The following is an 18,774-nucleotide window of genomic DNA, read 5'->3' on the forward strand; positions in this document are numbered from 1 at the left end:
ACCTCCTGATGCTGCCTGGCTTGCCGCGTTGTTCCAGCCTCCTGTTTGTACCTACCTTGGATTCCAGCATCTGCAGGGGTTTTTTTTTCCGCCTCTATGAAAGCCAGCCAGCGAATTGCCCTGATTTCGAGTTCACCAGCGCTTCCAGCAGGAGCCGCGCTCACTCTTTGCAATGGGCTCCAACGAAGACCAGCGGCATCACACGCAGCCGATCGGCGATTGGCCGCAATCCGCTGTGACTGATGGGCAGGGTGACCAATGAGGTGACGGTTGCCCTGGCTGCCTGTCGGTCCCGCCCCCCTCGCGGCGCCCTCGGAAACAATATGGCGACGGCGGTGGCGGTGCTTTCCCGGACTCTCATGTTGTGATGGTGACCCATTCGGAGCTCCGTGCAAATGTGGCGTTCCGATTTTGTCCAGATGCACGAATTCACATTCCGTGAATGGCGACTTTTCCGGCAAGCGATGAGCCGCCAATGTTGAGGATGAAAGTCCCCCGATCCCGTGTTGTGTCCTGAATCAGACTCAGGGGATTCCTCCAGGCTCGAACGCCCGTCGCCACCCTCCTGCAGGCTCCACATATTGAGGTCCATTTCACTCACGCTGTTTCCACTCACTCATTCACTGCATCTTCAGAGACCTGGAGCAGCTTCGTACCATCCGAGGTGTGTGCATTTTCGCCAAACTATCTTTATCCGTAATTTTCCCCCTCTGTGTATTGAATTGCTTTATTTACTGCCATTTTTAATGGGAAGTACTGGCTTCTATTTTAGTTTTGGAAATTGAAAATTACTAATATTCCTCGAAATGTTGATTCAGAAGTCCACTGTCGTCCTTGCATTACGATTTCTCACGGATCTGTCAAGGCTCGGTGGTTTTCTTGGCAAATTTTAGTTACAATCAGGAATGAACGTTTCTTTGTGTTCTTGCAGTTTCTTAAGACAATCGAGTCCCTCTCTGTTTATTGAATAAATTGATTTATTATCATGTCGTCTTCTTTGTGCTGATCAGGTAAATTATTCGCTCGGTGAACTAACTGGGGTTGCCCTTTGGGGTGTAGATTCTTGCGTTTTGGAAACAAGTCCAACAGCATCGCTACCGTTTCTTGTGGTTATTTGTCTTGCTTTTGTATATGCTTGCACCCTCGATTCCTCCTTCATCTCATGTTTTGTTCCACACGATAAGGTAGCGATTAGGAATTAGTCTAATGGGTGATCCACACTTTATACGAAAAGTGAGAGCAAGTGGTAAAAATAATGGATTTTCGTTAAGCATTTTGTGAGAATGGCGACGTGCTATTTCCCTTGACATGCCTTTTAGAAGCAGATGATTTCCTCACAGTGTTTGTATTGATTATTGGGCTGTGTAGAATATAGACGCATTCAACTTCCAAGGTTTTGCTTAGTATATCGAAGCATTGTACGACAGATTTATTCAATAAGTTATTGCATGTTCGTTGTCGGTTTAATCCATTGATTTTCATTTCTTTTTTAAATTCTGCGTTAATATTTTAAAAACCGCAGTTTATTTTGTAAATTTATTGAGCACTTAAGATATTCAAATGTTCGAAAATGTTTCTGCACATATTAAACTTTTTATATCATTTGACTTCCATTGCGATCGTTCGTTGTGAGTATTCCTGTTGATTCTTGATTGGGAAATTCGTTGTCTGGTATCTTGTTTTTAAAAAATCCGTTTTTTTTCCTGAAATAGCGCTTGGCTCCACCTGACGAGCTTTCTTTATGTTAACCATTTACATTGAAGATCTTTTCTGCCTCTCAAGTCCTCAAGAGTTGTTGCGAAATATTATCACATTCGGGAAAGGTGACTTCTTTCTTGCAGCTTTAACTACGATTGAAGCATCAATGATTACAGATGAAGGGCATGAAATCTAAAGTGGAATAGAATAGATTTGGCTTGATGATTTGCAATTCTTTCAGGTTATTGCGCCAGACTCATGAAATGGTAAAATGGATAGTTGATATTAAAAAAAAAGCTTTGTTTGTTTGCTGCCTAACTTCAAATTGTATCTTCTCAAATTTTTGAAGCAGTGAAATATGGGGTCATGATTTAGTCGGTAGAAGCTGTAGGAGGCGCTAATCACAGCCATCGTTGTGTGACAATGTGGGGAATCTAATTAGCTAAGTAGGGACTTGTAGATTATTGAAAAGGAAGTGTGCTTTAAGCATTAATTTCAGGAATAATTGAAGTTAATATGCAAGAGGTAAATGTTGCCAGTTAAAACTTCTGTATGTATCAAGTTAAAGCATTGTTTAAAAACAAGTACAGAACATGTTATGGAATACAGGGTATCATGCTTTTATATATATATATAAAAGCAAATAACACCGCAGTATATATGGTAAAAATAAGAATATTTCCATCTCTACAATTCAAGTTCAGAATAGTCCCCGAATTAAAGGTAAATTTCTGTTTTCATTGAGCTTCGAAAAGTCAGTGGAAAAACTAAATACTACAGATACTTGGAAATCTGAAATATAAACAGAAATGCTGGAAATACTCTGCAGTTCAGGCAGCATCTGTGGAGAGAGAAAGATATAACATCTGAGATTCATCTTAGAGTCATAGAGATATATAGCAAGGAAACAGACCCTTTGGTCCAACCCGTTCATGCCGACCAGATATCCCAATCCAATCTCATCCCACCTGCCAACACCTGGCCCATAGCCCTTCAAACCCTTCCTATTCATATACCCATCCAAATACCTTTTAAATGTTGCAATTGTACCAGCCTCCACCACTTCCTCTGGCAGCTCATTCCATACCCATACCACCCTCTGTGTGAAAACGTTGCCCCTTAGGTCTCTTATATATCTTTCCCCTCTCACCCTAAACCTATGCCCTCTAGTTCTGGATTCCCCGACCCCAGGGAAAAGACTTTGCCTATTTACCCTATCCATGCCCCTCATAATTTTGTAATCTTCTATAAAGTCACCCCTCAGCCTCCAAGGAGACAGCCCCAGCCTGTTCAGCCTCTCCCTATAGCTCAAATCCTCCAACCTTGTAAGTCTTTTCTGAACCCTTTCAAGCTTCACAACATCTTTACGATAGGAAGGAGTCCAGAATTGCACGCAATATTCCAACAGTGGCCTAACCAATGTCCTGTACAACCGCAACATGACCTCCCAACTCCTGTACTCAATACTCTGACCAATAAAGGAAAGCGTACCAAAAGCTCTCTCCACTATCCTATCCCTGCGACTCAATTTTCAAGGAGCAATGAACCTGCACTCCAAGGTCTCTTTGTTAGGCAACACTCCCTAGGACCTTATCATTAACTCTGTAAGTCCTGCTAAAATTTGCTTTCCCAAGATGCAGCACCTCGCATTTATTTGAATTAAACTCTATCTGCCAATTCTCAGCCCATTGGCCCATCTGGTCAAGATCCTGTTGTAAATCTGAGGTAACCATCTTCGCTGTCCACTACACCTCTAATTTTGGTGTCATCTGCAAACTTACTAGCTGTACCTCTTATGCTCGCATCCAAATCATTTATGTAAATGACAAAAAGTAGTGGACCCAGCACCGACCCTTGTGGACTCCACTGGTCACAGGCCTCCAGTCCGAGGAATAACCCTCCGCTACCACCTCCTGTCTTCCACCTTTTGAGCCAATTCTGTATCCAAATGGCTAGTTCTCCCTGTATTCCATGAGATCTAACCTTGCTAACTAGTCTCCCATGGGGAACCTTGTCAAATGTCTTACTGGAGTCCATATAGATCACATCTACCGCTCTGCACTGAGAAATGTAGCTGATGAAATCAGAACCCTTCGCCGTTACAAATATGAGTTATGCATGTATTTTTTCCAAAATCTTGGAGATTATGAAATTGATGTAAAGAGAAAAAATGTTTTTACAATATAGCTCAAACTTAACCATAAAACCATTTTTTGCCAATTCCCTCATGATTTAAATCTCTGAAAGTGATAAATTAGTACTGAGTTATCATAGCTGTGAGACAGATTGAGGCAACGTAAAATATTCAAGACTTTACCCCATAGATACTAATCGAGGTTAAATTTAAATGTTGGCCCCAGAGAGAACAGTATCATCATATGTCTGGTGTGTCGCCATCCTTTTTTTTAAGTTATGGCTCTATTTCTCCCGTACTTGATTGGACAGTTGGATATCTTTCCCCTCTCACCCGAAACCTATGCCTTCTAGTTCTGGACTCCCTGACCCCAGGGAAAAGACTTTATCTATTTATCCTAACCATCCCCCTCATAATTTTATAAACCTCTATAAGGTCATAAGACGATAGGAGCAGGAATGGACTATTCAGCCTCTCAGGCCTGCTCCAGCATTCTAGATTGTGGTTGAATATCAACATGAACGTTACAATCTTTCCACGCTATCTTCATATCCCATCATGTGATTAGTGTCCAAAATCAGGATTTGTCATTTTCAAATGGGTTAAGGAGAGATTGCAGAAAACTTTAAATGAGCCTTACATAATACTAAATCACCTTTTTTTCACAAGATGTACAATCTAATCTTTTTATATCCCTTAGTCTAGTCCTTTTTGCACAGAGATACATGACACTGAGTCTCTTTTTCTTATATTATTCACATAAGCATGTACAGGTGTGGGTTACGTGGAGCTGACGTTCTGTTAATGAGAAGAAGGTTTCTGTTAGAGGATATCATGTGTCTAAACTTCAGCAAACTGTCATAACAGACAGATTCGAGAAGAAATTTGCTTGCAGTTTGTTACAGGACTGATTGTATGTAGCAAAGAACAGAAAGAAAAGCTACTTTTGAATACCATTATTTAGGACTGTGTCTGTTTATGAAGAGATCTCTGCCCAATGTTTGGAGTCATTGGGTTGCTCCGTGAATATGAAATGCACAAGTGACTATCTGCCTTCCTCAGGAATAGTTTCAAGTTCCCGTAGTAAAATGATATTGCCCTTTTCAACCAGAAATACATTTTTAAGGTTACTCTGAATGTCAATAATGAAAGCAAAAAGAGGAGATGAGATAATTATTACATTAATGACAAGTTCTTCAAATTCACAATTTGCTTTTTTCCAATTCAATCCAGTTCTAATTCTTGCACTGTTTACATTTAAAGACCAAATATGCAAAAGTTCTCAGACTTGGCAAAACCCAACAAATCTGTTTCAATTGATCTTTAGCAAAGAAATTGCTAAGTACATCCACACGATATTTGTGTCCACTGTGATTTAATGAAACATTTAAGTATGAGTTAGGGAGATTTTTTGACTCTCCAAATGGAAGGTTACATGGAGTGGGCAGGAAAGTAAAGTTAAAACCCATGATCAATTATGTTCAAATTAAGTAGAAAGCAGGCTCAATTGGTCAAATGGTCTTGTGCCCCTATTTCATGTGATCACTGCATTTTCATCCAGTTTATAGACCAATCGGAGCCATTCTGTGTGTTAAAGAAAAGCCAATGAAGATTGTGTAAATAAGTGAGTATTGAAACAAAGCAGCTAACGACTAAGATAGTTTAAGAATTTCCCTCCTTAACCATTAAAAAGGAATATGATTTGGTGTGACCACTAATCAATCATTCATTGAAATTTTCAATCTTTATGTAGCTGTTTCACAAATAGGTCCTGTCCCCATTAGTCCAAGAACTCCCCACCTACGTCCGTGACACCACCCACGCCCTCCACCTCCTCCAGGATTTCCGCTTCCCCGGTCCCCAACGCCTCATCTTCACCATGGACATCCAGTCCCTGTACACCTCCATCCCCCATCACGAAGGACTCAAAGCACTCCGCTTCTTCCTTTCCCGCCGTACCACCCAGTACCCTTCCACCGACACCCTCCTTCGACTGACTGAACTGGTCCTCACCCTGAACAACTTTTCTTTCCAATCCTCCCACTTTCTCCAAACAAAAGGAGTAGCCATGGGCACCCGCATGGGCCCCAGCTATGCCTGCCTCTTCGTAGGGTATGTGGAACAATCCATCTTCCGCAACTACACTGGCCCCACCCCCCATCTTTTCCTCCGCTACATTGATGACTGTATCGGCGCTACCTCGTGCTCCCACGAGGAGGTTGAACAGTTCATCCACTACACTAACACCTTCCACCCCGACCTCAAATTCACCTGGACAGTCTCGGACTCCTCCCTCCCCTTCCTAGACCTTTCTGTTTCTATCTCAGACGACCGAATCAACACGGACATCTACTACAAACCGACCGACTCCCACAGCTACCTGGACTACACCTCCTCCCACCCCGCCCCCTGTAAAAACGCCATCCCATTCTCCCAATTCCTTCGTCTCCGCCGCATCTGCTCCCAGGAGGACCAGTTCAAAATACGCACAACACAGACGGCCTCCTTCTTCAAGGACCGCAATTTCCCCCCCGACGTGATCGATGATGCCCTCCACCGCATCTCCTCCACTTCCCGCTCCTCTGCCCTTGAGCCCCGCCCCTCCAACCGCCACCAGGACAGAACCCCACTGGTCCTCACCTACCACCCCACCAATCTCCATGTACAGCGCATCATCCGCCGTCACTTCCGCCACCTCCAAACGGACCCCACCACCAAGGATATATTTCCCTCCCCTCCTCTATCAGCTTTCCGTAGAGACCACTCCCTCCGCGACTCCCTTGTTAGATCCATACCCCCCACCAACCCAACCTCCACTCCCGGCACCTTCCCTTGCAACCGCAGGAGGTGCAACACTTGCGCCCACACCTCCCCCCTCACTTCTCTCCAAGGCCCCAAAGGAAACTTCCATATCCGCCACAGATTCACCTGCACCTCCACCCACATTATCTACTGCATCCGCTGCAGCCGGTGTGGCCTCCTCTATATTGGGGAGACAGGCCGCCTACTTGCGGAGCGATTCAGAGAGCACCTCTGGGCCACCCGGACGAACCAACCCAATCACCCTGTAGCACAGCATTTCAACTCCCCCTCCCACTCCACCGAGGATATGCAGGTCATTGGACTCATCCACCGCCAAACCACAACAACGCGACGGTCGGAGGAGGAGCGTCTTATCTTCCGACTGGGAACCTTCCAACCACAGGGGATGAACTTGGACTTCACCAGTTTCTTCATCCCCCCTCCCCCCACCTTGTCTCAGCCGAATCCCTCCAGCCCGGCACCGCCTTCCTGACCTGCAGTCTTCTTCTTGACCTCTCCGCCTCCACCCTACTCCGACCTATCACCCTCACCTTGACCTCTTTCCACCTATCACATTTCCAACGCCCCTCCTCCAAGTCCCTCCTCCCTACCTTTTATCTTCTCCTGCTGAACACTCTCTGCTCATTCCTGAAGAAGGGCATGTGCCCGAAACGTCGAATCTCCTGTTCCCTGGATGCTGCCTGACCTGCTGTGCTGTTCCAGCAATAAAGTTTCAGCTTTGATCTCCAGCGTCTGCAGACCTCACTTTCTCCTCTAATATTTAATCAACCAAGCTAATCAACCAGATTGTGTTGATGATTTAAGAGCTGTACTAACTCCTTGCGTAGAATGCAATTCTTTGGAGACGATTCAGAAGAAAGCACGAGCAGTGAATTGAAATTTAAGAGGCTAGGATTTTGGTTCTTGGAGCAGGTTACAATTGCAAAGGGTTAAAATTATGGATGGATTTAAATGCAAGCTGTGTGGGCTGGGAGCCAACATGAATCAGGGATAAGTGTGGTTGGCAAGTGAAGATTGATGTGGATGTTATCTAAGATGAAAGGGTTTGAAACAAAGATGAGAATTTTAAAATCAACTTTAACTGTTCAACTGTGAGCCAGCGTTGATCAGTGCAGGCAATGATGGGTGAATGGGACTTGGTTCAAGGTGAGTTGGGGCAACGGAGTTTTGAATGACCTGAAACTTAGAGGGGAGACTATGAGAATCCAGTCAGGAGTACATTGCAATAGTGAAATAATGTAACAAATTATTTAGGATTTCGGCAGCAGATGAACTGAGACAGTGCTGTTACAGATGTGATAATGTGAATACATGGGCAGATGCTCATCTTGGGGGTAAATAGTCTGGTTTGGTATTAGAATGGGGAGTTAACTTGAAAGAAACAAAAGCAGAAATTGCTGGAGAAACTCAGCAGGTTCTAGCAGCATCTGTGGAAAGAAAATAAACTTAACATTTCAAGTCAACTGACCCTTCTTCAGAATTGATAGCAGGAATTGTCAGGAAAGGAAAAGGGACTATTGAAAATCCCGAGGGGCATTGAAAGGGTAAATAGACAAGATCTTTTCCCTGGATTGGTGCAATCCAGAACTAAAGGGCATAGGTTTAGAGGGTGAGAGGAGAAAGATTTATAAGAGACTTAAGGGATGACCGTTTCACGCAAAGGGTGGTGCATGTATGGAATGAGCTGCCAGAGGAAGTGGTGGAGGCTGGTACAATTACAACATTTAAAAGGCATCTGCATGGGTATATGAATAGAAAGGGCTCAAAGGGATATGTACCAAGTGCTGGCAAAAGGGACTAGATTAATTTAGGATATCTGGTTGGCATGGATGAGTTGGACTGAAGGGTCTGTTTCCGTGCCGTATATCTCTCTGATTCTGTAACACTAAGAGAAACTGGGTGGGTGATAATGGGAGCTATAAGTAACTCCAGGATGAGTTGGCTGTGCTGAAGGCAACATAACTCAACCTGGGGTGTGAGGGTGGGAATAGACATTGAAGGAGGTGTTAATGCTCTAAAATTGTTAAACTCGAAGGTGAGTTCTGTAGGTTATAAGGTCTCCAAGCAGAACTTGAGGTTTGTTCGTCCAGCCTGTTTTCAGCACCATTGGAACCCTATAGCAGGCCTGAGACAGAAATACTGGCATGGGAACACAGTGATATGTTGAAATAGCAGGCAACTGAAACTTGAGGTCAGAGGAAGAGTGAACCAGGATGTCCTGGAGTGAATGGTCGTTGTGGAATGCTGCCAAAGACGTTCGGGGGAAAATGTGCTTATTGGTGGCATCCTGCTTGAGGTGGTGGAAATGGCCACTTGTAATCTCCTGAAATGTAAATGAATTTTGCATGAATGCACTTTTTATTTATTCATTCATGGGATGTGAATGTCACTGACAAGGCCAGGATTTATTGCTCATCTGTAATGGAAAGCTGGAGATGATGGCATGTATGTGCATTTATTATTCATCTGTGATGTGCAATTATTTTTCAACTGTTTCAAATAACAAATTTTGATTGTACTCCAGAGAAACTTGACTTCACATGTTCTCCTGTCTGTTCAGGGTTATTATTGCACATGTCTGGAAAAAGTGGGACTTGAATCCAGGCTTCCTGTTTCAGAGGGAGGGACACTACCACTGTGCCACAAGAGCACTTCTCAAATTGTTTTATGCTTGTTGTTCCTGCTGTTCTAATTTCCTCTCCCAAGATATCACAGCTGTGATTTGTTCAAGTATTTGTGACTTCCGGAGTTTGCACAACTTTTAAGGATGTTCAGCTGCAGGGTAAAATTTCCATGAGCAAAATGAGAAAATTTATTTCCCTTCTCCCACCCAATAGGGCTCAAATGTATTCAGTGGCACAGCTGAAAGGTAGCAGCTCTATTTCTCACTTGGTTTTGGGAATTCTGCAATCTGTGCAAATACACAATCCATTACTTTAGTTCTGGCCATCCTATGGAAGTGAGAAAACTGCTTGCACTGACAAACAAGACACCAATTGTTGATTTAATTCAAACATTGTCTTGACAATGTAGAAGCCAAGGGAAATATGTTTTTCAGTCTGATTTTGTCAAGGATGAGCCATTATTAATTCCAAATTTGTGTCCTGGGTTAGATGTAGGACACTGAGCATCATTAAAGTGTCAATTTGGCTACTGCTATGTCCATCATTACAAGTAAAGCTATGGAAGACACTATTGGCAGGTTAATCCATCAAGCTAGGGCTCACTGACTTAAGTTGGCTTCCAGTCTGGCGTAATCATTATTTTGACATTTTTGAATGTGTAAACTCCACGCAGACAGTCTCCCGAGGCTGCAATCGAACCCGGGTCCCTGGCACTGTGAGACAGCAGTGCTAACCACTGTGTTTTCCAGACTCTTGAGCTTGAATGGGAACAAATAGTAGTGTTTCATGAGCATATGCATGTGGTTATCTAGGATACGTGAAGGATCCTAGAGATTTGACATGGAATGGGGTTCTTGTTGCCTTGCCATGATGATCAATCCACTGATCTCTAACTAATGAAAACCTTGATCACTAAAATACTTAGTAATGAGCTCTACAAATTTAGAAACTTTCACCTGAGGCAATGCCTTAATCTGTTCTCAGAAATAACTAACCTGAAGGTTTGAGATGCAAAAATTGTAAAAAGTTAACTCATGACAAATTGTAGCATCTCGCAAGAAGACCTGCAACTAACTATTCCAGCTTATGCAGTACTGCATGTAACAGTCAACTGGTAGTGCATTTCCCTTGGCTTCTATATTGTCAGGACAACGTTTGAATTAAATCAACAATTAGTGTCTTGTTTGTCAGTGCAAGCAGTTTTCCACTTCCATAGGACGTCCAGAACTAATGTAATGGATTGTGTATTTGCACAGATTGCAGAATTCCCTCAGTTGTCAGGATCTTCAGTTGCTATTTTTCCCTGTTGTTGGCTTCATGAATTAGGAAACATATTAGTTTCAGCTGTTATGTGATGACCAGCACTGGAGCATGCAGATGGGTGCTGTCTTTTCCTGGCGGCTGCCTTAGTGCATTTGTGTTATATGGTTATACATTTTACCTCTCTGCTTTTCTCTGCATAAAAATGTGGCTCTTTGAAGCACTTTACAATCTGGCTTATGACTCTTTTTAGGCATCCAAACCATATTGCTAACAGTGGCTGACCTATAGTTTTCTTTGAGCAACTCATTGACTTCCTGAAAGACCAAGTGAGATGAATTGATAGGCCTGATGGCATCCTCTAACGTGGACTTGAAGGAGTGTCCTATTTGATTATTATGTTTTCACTGCTGCATAATTTAGCTTTGCAGAAAAAGACCACACATGCTGCTAACATGACAGCAGGGCTATCAGCATGGAGAAGACACTGGCGTAGAGTATGGTGGGAAAGCAATTATCTGTAGTCAGAGCTGTTCAATAGTGAGTCTTTGAGGAGTGATGTGTGTTCAGCTACATTGACTTCCAATCTCTATTTCAATTCTTCAATCTCATTTCCAAAAATCTGCTCAGAAATGAGGAATCTCTCTGTGCAACAGTAAGAGACAGCAATACAATTTACATGCAAAGACTGCAAATAATCTGGTTTTAATGGCTTTGGGATAGATTTTCAAAGAACTTATCACCTCAATATGCATCTAAGTGCCTGTTTAAAGAGTTCTTAAACCAATTCCTGGTTCTGAGGTGTTGATCAATAGGTGTAATATGGTAGGCAGAGGTTTACTGAGGCTCACTTAGGGGCTCCTGAGGTAATTGTGGTTGTCAACCTCTCAGATCTCATGCTTGCTCTCTGAAGACGGCAAACTCTAAAAATCTGTATCTGCTGCAATGGCCGTGCCAGCCTGCTTTCTGAGGTGCATTGGGCTGGACAGGTCCAGATGGCAATCGCTCTTGACACAAAAGCATTTTCAATTCCTATTGCATGACTCTGCTGTTTGGTTGCAGTTCAGAACTTTTACCTCTGTTTTGGATAATAGACTGTAGGAGATCACTGGACTGATTAATTAGGTGTCCACTGGAGAAGGTTGGAGTTGGCATAAGTTCTCATTTCAGCTTTGCCAAGGGATGCTCATGTGCCCTGGTGCTGGAATCCTGCAGTGGAAGCTGAGTTGTTCATTTTGGCAAATGTACACCCATTCCCTACAGCTCATTTGGCACAATGGTAGTATGCATACTTCTGAATCACAAGGCCTGGTTTTGAGTCTCATCTGCTCCAAAGGTATATAATCACATCACTGAACAGATTGATTAGAAAATATCTGCAGCTACTCCATGATTAACAGCAGTGTATTCATCCCATTTGTGAAATCAGTGGACTTTGTCATGCTGCCCACTTTAACAGATCTAGGGTATAAGCCCTACAATTACCTCTACTCTTGTTCTTCCTTATCACCTCTACCTGCTCCAGCTCTCTTACACTTTGAAAATTGCCCATTCCACTCTACATAAACTCAACATCCTAAATAAATGTTGGTGCATCATTTTCTTTCGTGATTGGCATAATGTCAGCAAGTGATTTTTGCAATGATGATGAAAGCCTTAATAATTAATCTCCCTGCACTAGCATCCAAATTTTATATTGTACTTTGAAAAGGGGAAAGGGTCAACAATTAAGCTATAGTTTTAATGGCAAGCATTTACCAGATCATTATATTATATCAGGTTGTTATGTTCAAGGAATTAGTGTGAGAGACTTAAGAGTTAAGTAATAAAAGAACTAGTAAGGAAGATGCAAACAAACTCATTTGTGATAGGGTTCCAGCTCTGGCACTTGTGATGTTGACTATTCTTTGACTTGTGATTGTTAGTAACTGTCTCTTTTATGGGCTGAGTCTTTATATAATGGCTAGACCTCCTTGTCTGCTGCTCATCTTCTGTTATAAACAAGGAATGTGAAAGTGAATGAACACCTACCTGAGTGGTGATTCTTGCTTCAGTTGCATAGGTGTTGGTTAGACCACACCTGGAGTACTATGTTTAGTTTTAGTCTCTTTATCTCAGGAGAAATGCAATAAGGTTCACCAGACCTTTTCCTAGGATGGTGGACTGTCCTATGAACAGAGATGGGACGAACTGTATTCTAAGTAATTTCAAAGAATGACAAGTGATCTCACTGAAGCTTAGAAAATACTTAAAAGGAAAAACAGGTCGAAGCCGTAAGATGCATCCTCTGAATCAGGAAACTGGGACACAACCGAAAAAGATCAAGGGGCATGCCATTTGAGTCCATAATGAGGCAAAATTATTTTATTCAGAGGGTTATGAACATTTGGAATTCTCTACAACAGAAGTCTCTGGAAGCTCAGTGTATGAATATGTTTAAAGTAGAGGTTTATAAATTTCTGATGACCAGTGGCATACAGTTTTAATGGGATGCGGCAGATTAAAAAGTATTGAAGTGTTAATCTGCCATGATCAAATTGAATGGTGGGACAGACTCAGTGGGCTGAATAATCTGTTCCTGTTCATAGGCAAAGTCTTTCAATCCTTTCCACCAGTTAGTTTACCACGATGCCCATTGTGACAGAGAAACATGTGTAATTAAAAGGAGATACAGTTATGAGGACAACAGCACCTTTTAGAATGACATTCAATGAAAACCTCTTGGCTGATAGACAAATCCAAGAGGTAGGAATAATTGTATGGAAGTGAGTTTGAATGCTATAGAGCTATGCAGAAAGAATGAGAGATGTGACTGGTAATCTTACGTTCTCTCTCTTGGCAAGATCACTGTGCCCTCTTTAGAGCATGACCTGCTGATGCAAATTACAGCACTGCGTAATTTAAAATCTTCAGATTCAATGGTGCTTTTTGTTCCATCAATACTCCTGCTCTCTGACTGGTCATGTTTAACTTGCAGTGTTAAAATTAATGATCTACAATTTGGACTTATAATTGCATGGTCAATTTTCCTGTAATTGCAGTACTGTAACATGTAGTGCATGTAATTTAGTATGACCGTGCAGATTTGACATCAACAGCATACAATTGCAACTTAGACATAGAAAACTCTTTCTAATTGCTTTGTCTTGTTACCAACACCAATCACTTCTAAACTACTTGCGAATGTCCTTATATATTGATTTAGAAATGAAATTCATGTGTTCTGAAAGATCTGAACACATTTAGCATAAGATGGTTAATGTAACTAAGCTCTCAAAGGAGATTTTGGTAGTTAATTTGTATCCTTCCAATCAGGCATGACTTGGACTTAGGAAACCTAGGGCTGTATGTTAGAGAGAGAAAAAAAAATTGCAATTACATGAGACTTTCACAACTGCCAGACATCTCAAAGCCTGTTACAACTGAAATACTTTTGGAGTACGACCCCTGTGCAGGAAATATGGCAGCCCATTGTAGCATATAGTCTTCTATGTACATCTGAGAGGTAACCAGGACCTTAGTTTTAACACTTCATCAGAAAGATGACATCTCTGACACCACTTCCTTGGTCCTACACTGGAGTTTGATTTCTGCACTTTGACTTTGTGTTAATGTAGTGAAGTACAGCTCGAATCCACAACCTTCGGGGGCGTACAATCATAGAATCCCTACAATGTGGAAAGAAGTCATTAGACCTATTGAGTCTGCACTGACTTTCTGAAGAGCATCCCACCCAAACTCGGCTCTCCCATCCTATCCCTGTAACACCACATTAACTGTGGTGAATCCACCTAGCCTGCACATCCCAAGACAGGATGGACAATTTGAGTATCCAATCCACCTAACTTGCACACCTTTGGACTGTGGGAGGAAACTGGAGCATTCGGAGGAACCCATGTGAACATGGAATTGAACCTGAGACCCTGGTGCTGTGAGGTACAGTGGTAACCACATCCACTGTGCTGGCCTAAGGGTTAGGTATAGGAGTTTGTTTGATACAGTGGTCGTGTCCCTATCTGTGGGCCATGAGGCCAGGATTTGCATTCACCTTTTCCAGAACTGTATAATACTTTTTCTGAACAGGTTAACTAAAAATTTATCTGAAATAAAAACAGAAATTGGTGGTGAAATTTCAGCAGGTTTGGTGACATCTGTGGAGAGAAAGCAGAATTAACATTTCAAATACGTTAACTCTTCTTCAGAATCACCTTCTGCCCACGGATGCTGCCAGATCTGCTGACTATCTACAGCAATTTCTGTTTTTGTTTCAAGTATTCAGCATCCATTGTTAATTGTTTCTCATCATAAAACAATCTCTCTGACTTGAGCATATGTGTTCCCAGCCAATCCATGAGCAGCATTCCAAAAGCCTGTTTTTTTATGGTGAGGATTAAATCTGAAGGTCGAAATAATTTCTCTTGTTTCCCACCTCTGCCTATCTTTTAGCATGCAGCAACACCTGGTCTTGATCAGATAACTTCAGAAGTTTTTTTTATTTTCATTCCTTTGGGGAAATTGAAGATTGGTAAATTGCCTCTCCCTCCAGCAAGTTTTTAATGATCTCTTACTTATTTGCGTTAGTGCACAACACAGCTATATAAAGTGAAATATATTTTGGTAGAGTTTTAATTTGTTGTTTTGTGTTGATTGATACATGATTCTATTGATTTTTTTTGGTTTAAAGAACAATTACTTATCAAACATTTCATGAGTAGTTCCCTTGAACTTGGAAAACAAAACCTGTGATCGTTTAGTTATGGTCATGCGTAGATTGAAATTACAGAGTCAGAGAGATGTACAGCATGAAACAGACCCTTCAGTCCAACCTGTCCGTGCCGACCAGATATCCCAACCCAATCTAGTCCCACCTGCCAGTGCCTGGCCCATATCCCTCCAAACCTTTCATATTCATATACCCATCCAAATGCCTCTTAAATGTTGCAATTGTACCAGCCTCCACCACATCCTCTGGCAGCTCATTCCATACACATACCACTCTCTGCGTGAAAAGGTTGTCCCTTGGGTCTCTTGTATATCTTTCCCCTCTCACCCTAAACCTATGCCTTCTAGTTCTGGACTCCCCGATCCCAGGGAAAAGACTTTGCCTATTTATCCTATTCATGCCCCTCATAATTTTGTAAACCTCTATAAGGTCCCCCTCAGCCTCCGACACTCCAGGGAAAACAGCCCCAGCCTGTTCAGCCTCTCCCTGTAGCTCAGATCCTCCAACCCTGGCAACATCCTTGTAAATGTTTTCTGAACACTTTCAAGTTTCGCAACATCTTTCCGATAGGAAGGAGACCAGAATTGCACGCAATATTCCAATGTCCTGTACAGCCGCAACATGACCTCCCAACTCCTGTACTCAACACTCTGACCAATAAAGGAAAGCATACCAAACGTCACCTTCACTATCCTATCTACTTGCGACTCCACCCTCAAGGAGCTGTGAACCTGCACTCCAAGGTCTCTTTGTTCAGCAACACTCTCTAGGACCTTACCATTAAGTGTATAAGTCCTGCTAAGATTTGCTTTCCCAAAATGCAGCACCTCACATTTATCTGAATTAAACTCCATCTGCTACTTCTCAGCCCATCTGGTCCAGATCCTGTTGTAATCTGAGGTAACCCTCTTCGCTGTCCACTACACCTCCAATTTTGGTGTCATCTGCAAACTTACTAACTGTACCTCTTATGCTCACATCAAAATCATTTATGTAAATGACAAAAAGTAGAGGGCCCAGCACCGATCCTTGTGGCACTCCACTGGTCACAGGCCTCCAGTCTGAAAAACTACCCTCCACCACCCTCTGTCTTCTACCTTCGAGCCTGTTCTGTATCCAAATGGCTAGTTCTCCCTGTATTCCATGAGATCTAACCTAATCAGTCTTCCATGGGGAACCTTGTCGAACGCCTTACTGAAGTCCATATAGATCACATCTACTGCTCAGCCCTCATCAATCTTCTTTGTTACTTCAAAAAACTCAATCAAGTTTGTGAGACATGATTTCCCATGCACAAAGCCATGTTGACTATCCCTAATGAGTCCTTGCCTTTCCAAATACATGTACATCCTGTCCCTCAGGATTCCCTCCAACAACTTGCCCACCACTGAGGTCAGGCTCACCGGTGTATAGTTCCCTGGCTTATCTTTACCGCCCTTCTTGAACAGTGGCATCACATTTGCCAACCTCCAGTCTTCCGGCACCTCACCTGTGACTATCGAGGTACTCGGGTACACCTGATCAGTTCCTGGGGATTTATCCACCTTTAACTGTTTCAAGACATCCAGCAATTCCTCCTCTGTAATCTGGACATTTTGCAAGATGTCACCATCTATTTCCCTACAGTCTATATCCTCCATATCCTTTTCCACAGTAAATAGTGATAGACAACAGACAATAGGTGCAGGAGTAGGCCATTCTGCCGTTCGAGCCTGCACCACCATTCAATATGATCATGGCTGATCATCCTTAATCAGTATCCTGTTCCTGCCTTATCTCCATAACCCTTGATTCCATTGTCCTTGGAGCTCTATCCAACTCTTTCTTAAATGAATCCAGAGACTGGGCCTCCACTGCCCTCTGGGGCTGAGCATTCCACACAGCCACCACTCTCTGGGTGAAGAAGTTTCTCCTCATCTCTGTCCTAAATGGTCTACCCCTTATTTTTAAGCTGTGTCCTCTGGTTCGGCACTCACCCATCAGCGGAAACATGTTTCCTGCCTCCAGAGTGTCCAATCCTTTAATAATCTTATATGTCTCAATCAGATCCCCTCTCAGCCTTCTAAACTCAAGGGTATACAAGCCCAGTCGCTCCAGTCTTTCAGTGTAAGGTAATCCCGCCATTCCAGGAATTGACCTCGTGAGTCTACGCTGCACTCCCTCAATAGCCAGAATGTTTTTCCTCAAATATGAAGACCAGAACTGCACACAGTACTCCAGGTGTGGTCTCACCAGGGCCGTGTACAGCTGCAGAAGAACCTCTTTGCTTCTATACTCAATCCCTCTTGTTATGAAGGCCAGCATGCTATTAGCCGCCTTCACTATCTGCTGTACCTGCATGCTTACCTTCATTGACTGGTGTACAAGAACCCCCAGATCTCTTTGTACTGCCCCTTTACCTGAATTGATTCCATTTAGGTAGTAATCTGCCTTCCTGTTCTTACCACCAAAGTGGATAACCATATATTTATCCACATTAAACTGCATCTGCCATGCATCTGACCACTCACCTAACTTGTCCAGGTCACCCTGTCATCTCCTAATCCTCATCACATTTCACCCTGCCACCCAGCTTAGTATCATCAGCAAATTTGCTAATGTTATTACTAATACCATCTTCTATATCATTAACATATATTGTAAAAAGCTGCGGTCCCAATACTGATCCTTGTGGAACCCCACTGGTCACTGCCTGCCATTCTGAAATGGAGCCGTTTATCACTGCTCTTTGTTTCCTATCAGCCAACCAACTTTCAATCCAAGTTAGTACTTTGCCCCCAATACCATGCGCCCTAATTTCGCTCACTAACCTCCTATGTGGGACTTTATCAAAAGCTTTCTGAAAGTCCAGGTACACTACATCTACTGGATCTCCCTCGTCCACCTTCAGAGTTACATCCTCAAAAAAATTCCAGAAGATTAGTCAAACATGATTTTCCCTTCATAAATCCATGTTGACTCTGACCTATCCTGTTACTACTATCCAGATGTGTTGTAATTTCATCCTTTATAATAGACTCCAGCATCTTTCCCACCACTGAGGTCAGACTAACTGGTCTATAATTTCCTGCTTTCTCTCTCCCACCTTTCTTAAAAAGTGGTACAACATTAGCCACCCTCCAATCCGCAGGAACTGATCCCGAATCTATCGAACTCTGGAAAATAATCACCAATGCATCCACGATTTCTCGAGCCACCTCCTTCAGTACCCTGGGATGTAGACCATCAGGCCCTGGGGACTTATCAACCTTCAGACCTAACAGTCTCTCTAACACCAATTCCTGGCAAATATAAATTCCCTTCAGTTCAGGTCCTTCAGCCACTGTTACCTCTGGGAGATTGCTTGTGTCTTCCCCTGTGAACACAGATCTGAAGTACCAATTCAATTCTTCTGCCATTTCTTTGTTCCCTGTAATATATTCCCCTGTTTCTGTCTTCAAGGGCCCAATTTTAGTCTTAACCATTTTTTTCCCTTTCACATACCTAAAAAAAACTTTTACTATCCTCCTTTA

The 18,774-nt window shown here is 42.7% G+C and overlaps 1 protein-coding gene across 3 annotated transcripts in view; it reads left to right on the top strand.

Moving 5' to 3' along the window:
- Nucleotides 1-371: 371 nt before the first annotated feature.
- tiam1a (TIAM Rac1 associated GEF 1a) overlaps nt 372-18,774 on the top strand; it is a 333,343-nt gene continuing 314,940 nt past the window's right edge. For all 3 annotated transcript variants that reach the window (XM_043700703.2, XM_043700702.2, XM_043700705.2), the window contains exon 1: nt 372-664. The gene's annotated coding sequence lies outside the window, so the exon portion shown is untranslated. The remainder of the gene's footprint in view (nt 665-18,774) is intronic.

The sequence above is a fragment of the Chiloscyllium plagiosum genome, unplaced genomic scaffold (genome assembly GCF_037043375.1).
Source record: "Chiloscyllium plagiosum isolate Xiang-an unplaced genomic scaffold, Cpla_swu_hap1 HiC_scaffold_12, whole genome shotgun sequence".
Taxonomy (NCBI): Eukaryota; Metazoa; Chordata; class Chondrichthyes; order Orectolobiformes; family Hemiscylliidae; genus Chiloscyllium; species Chiloscyllium plagiosum.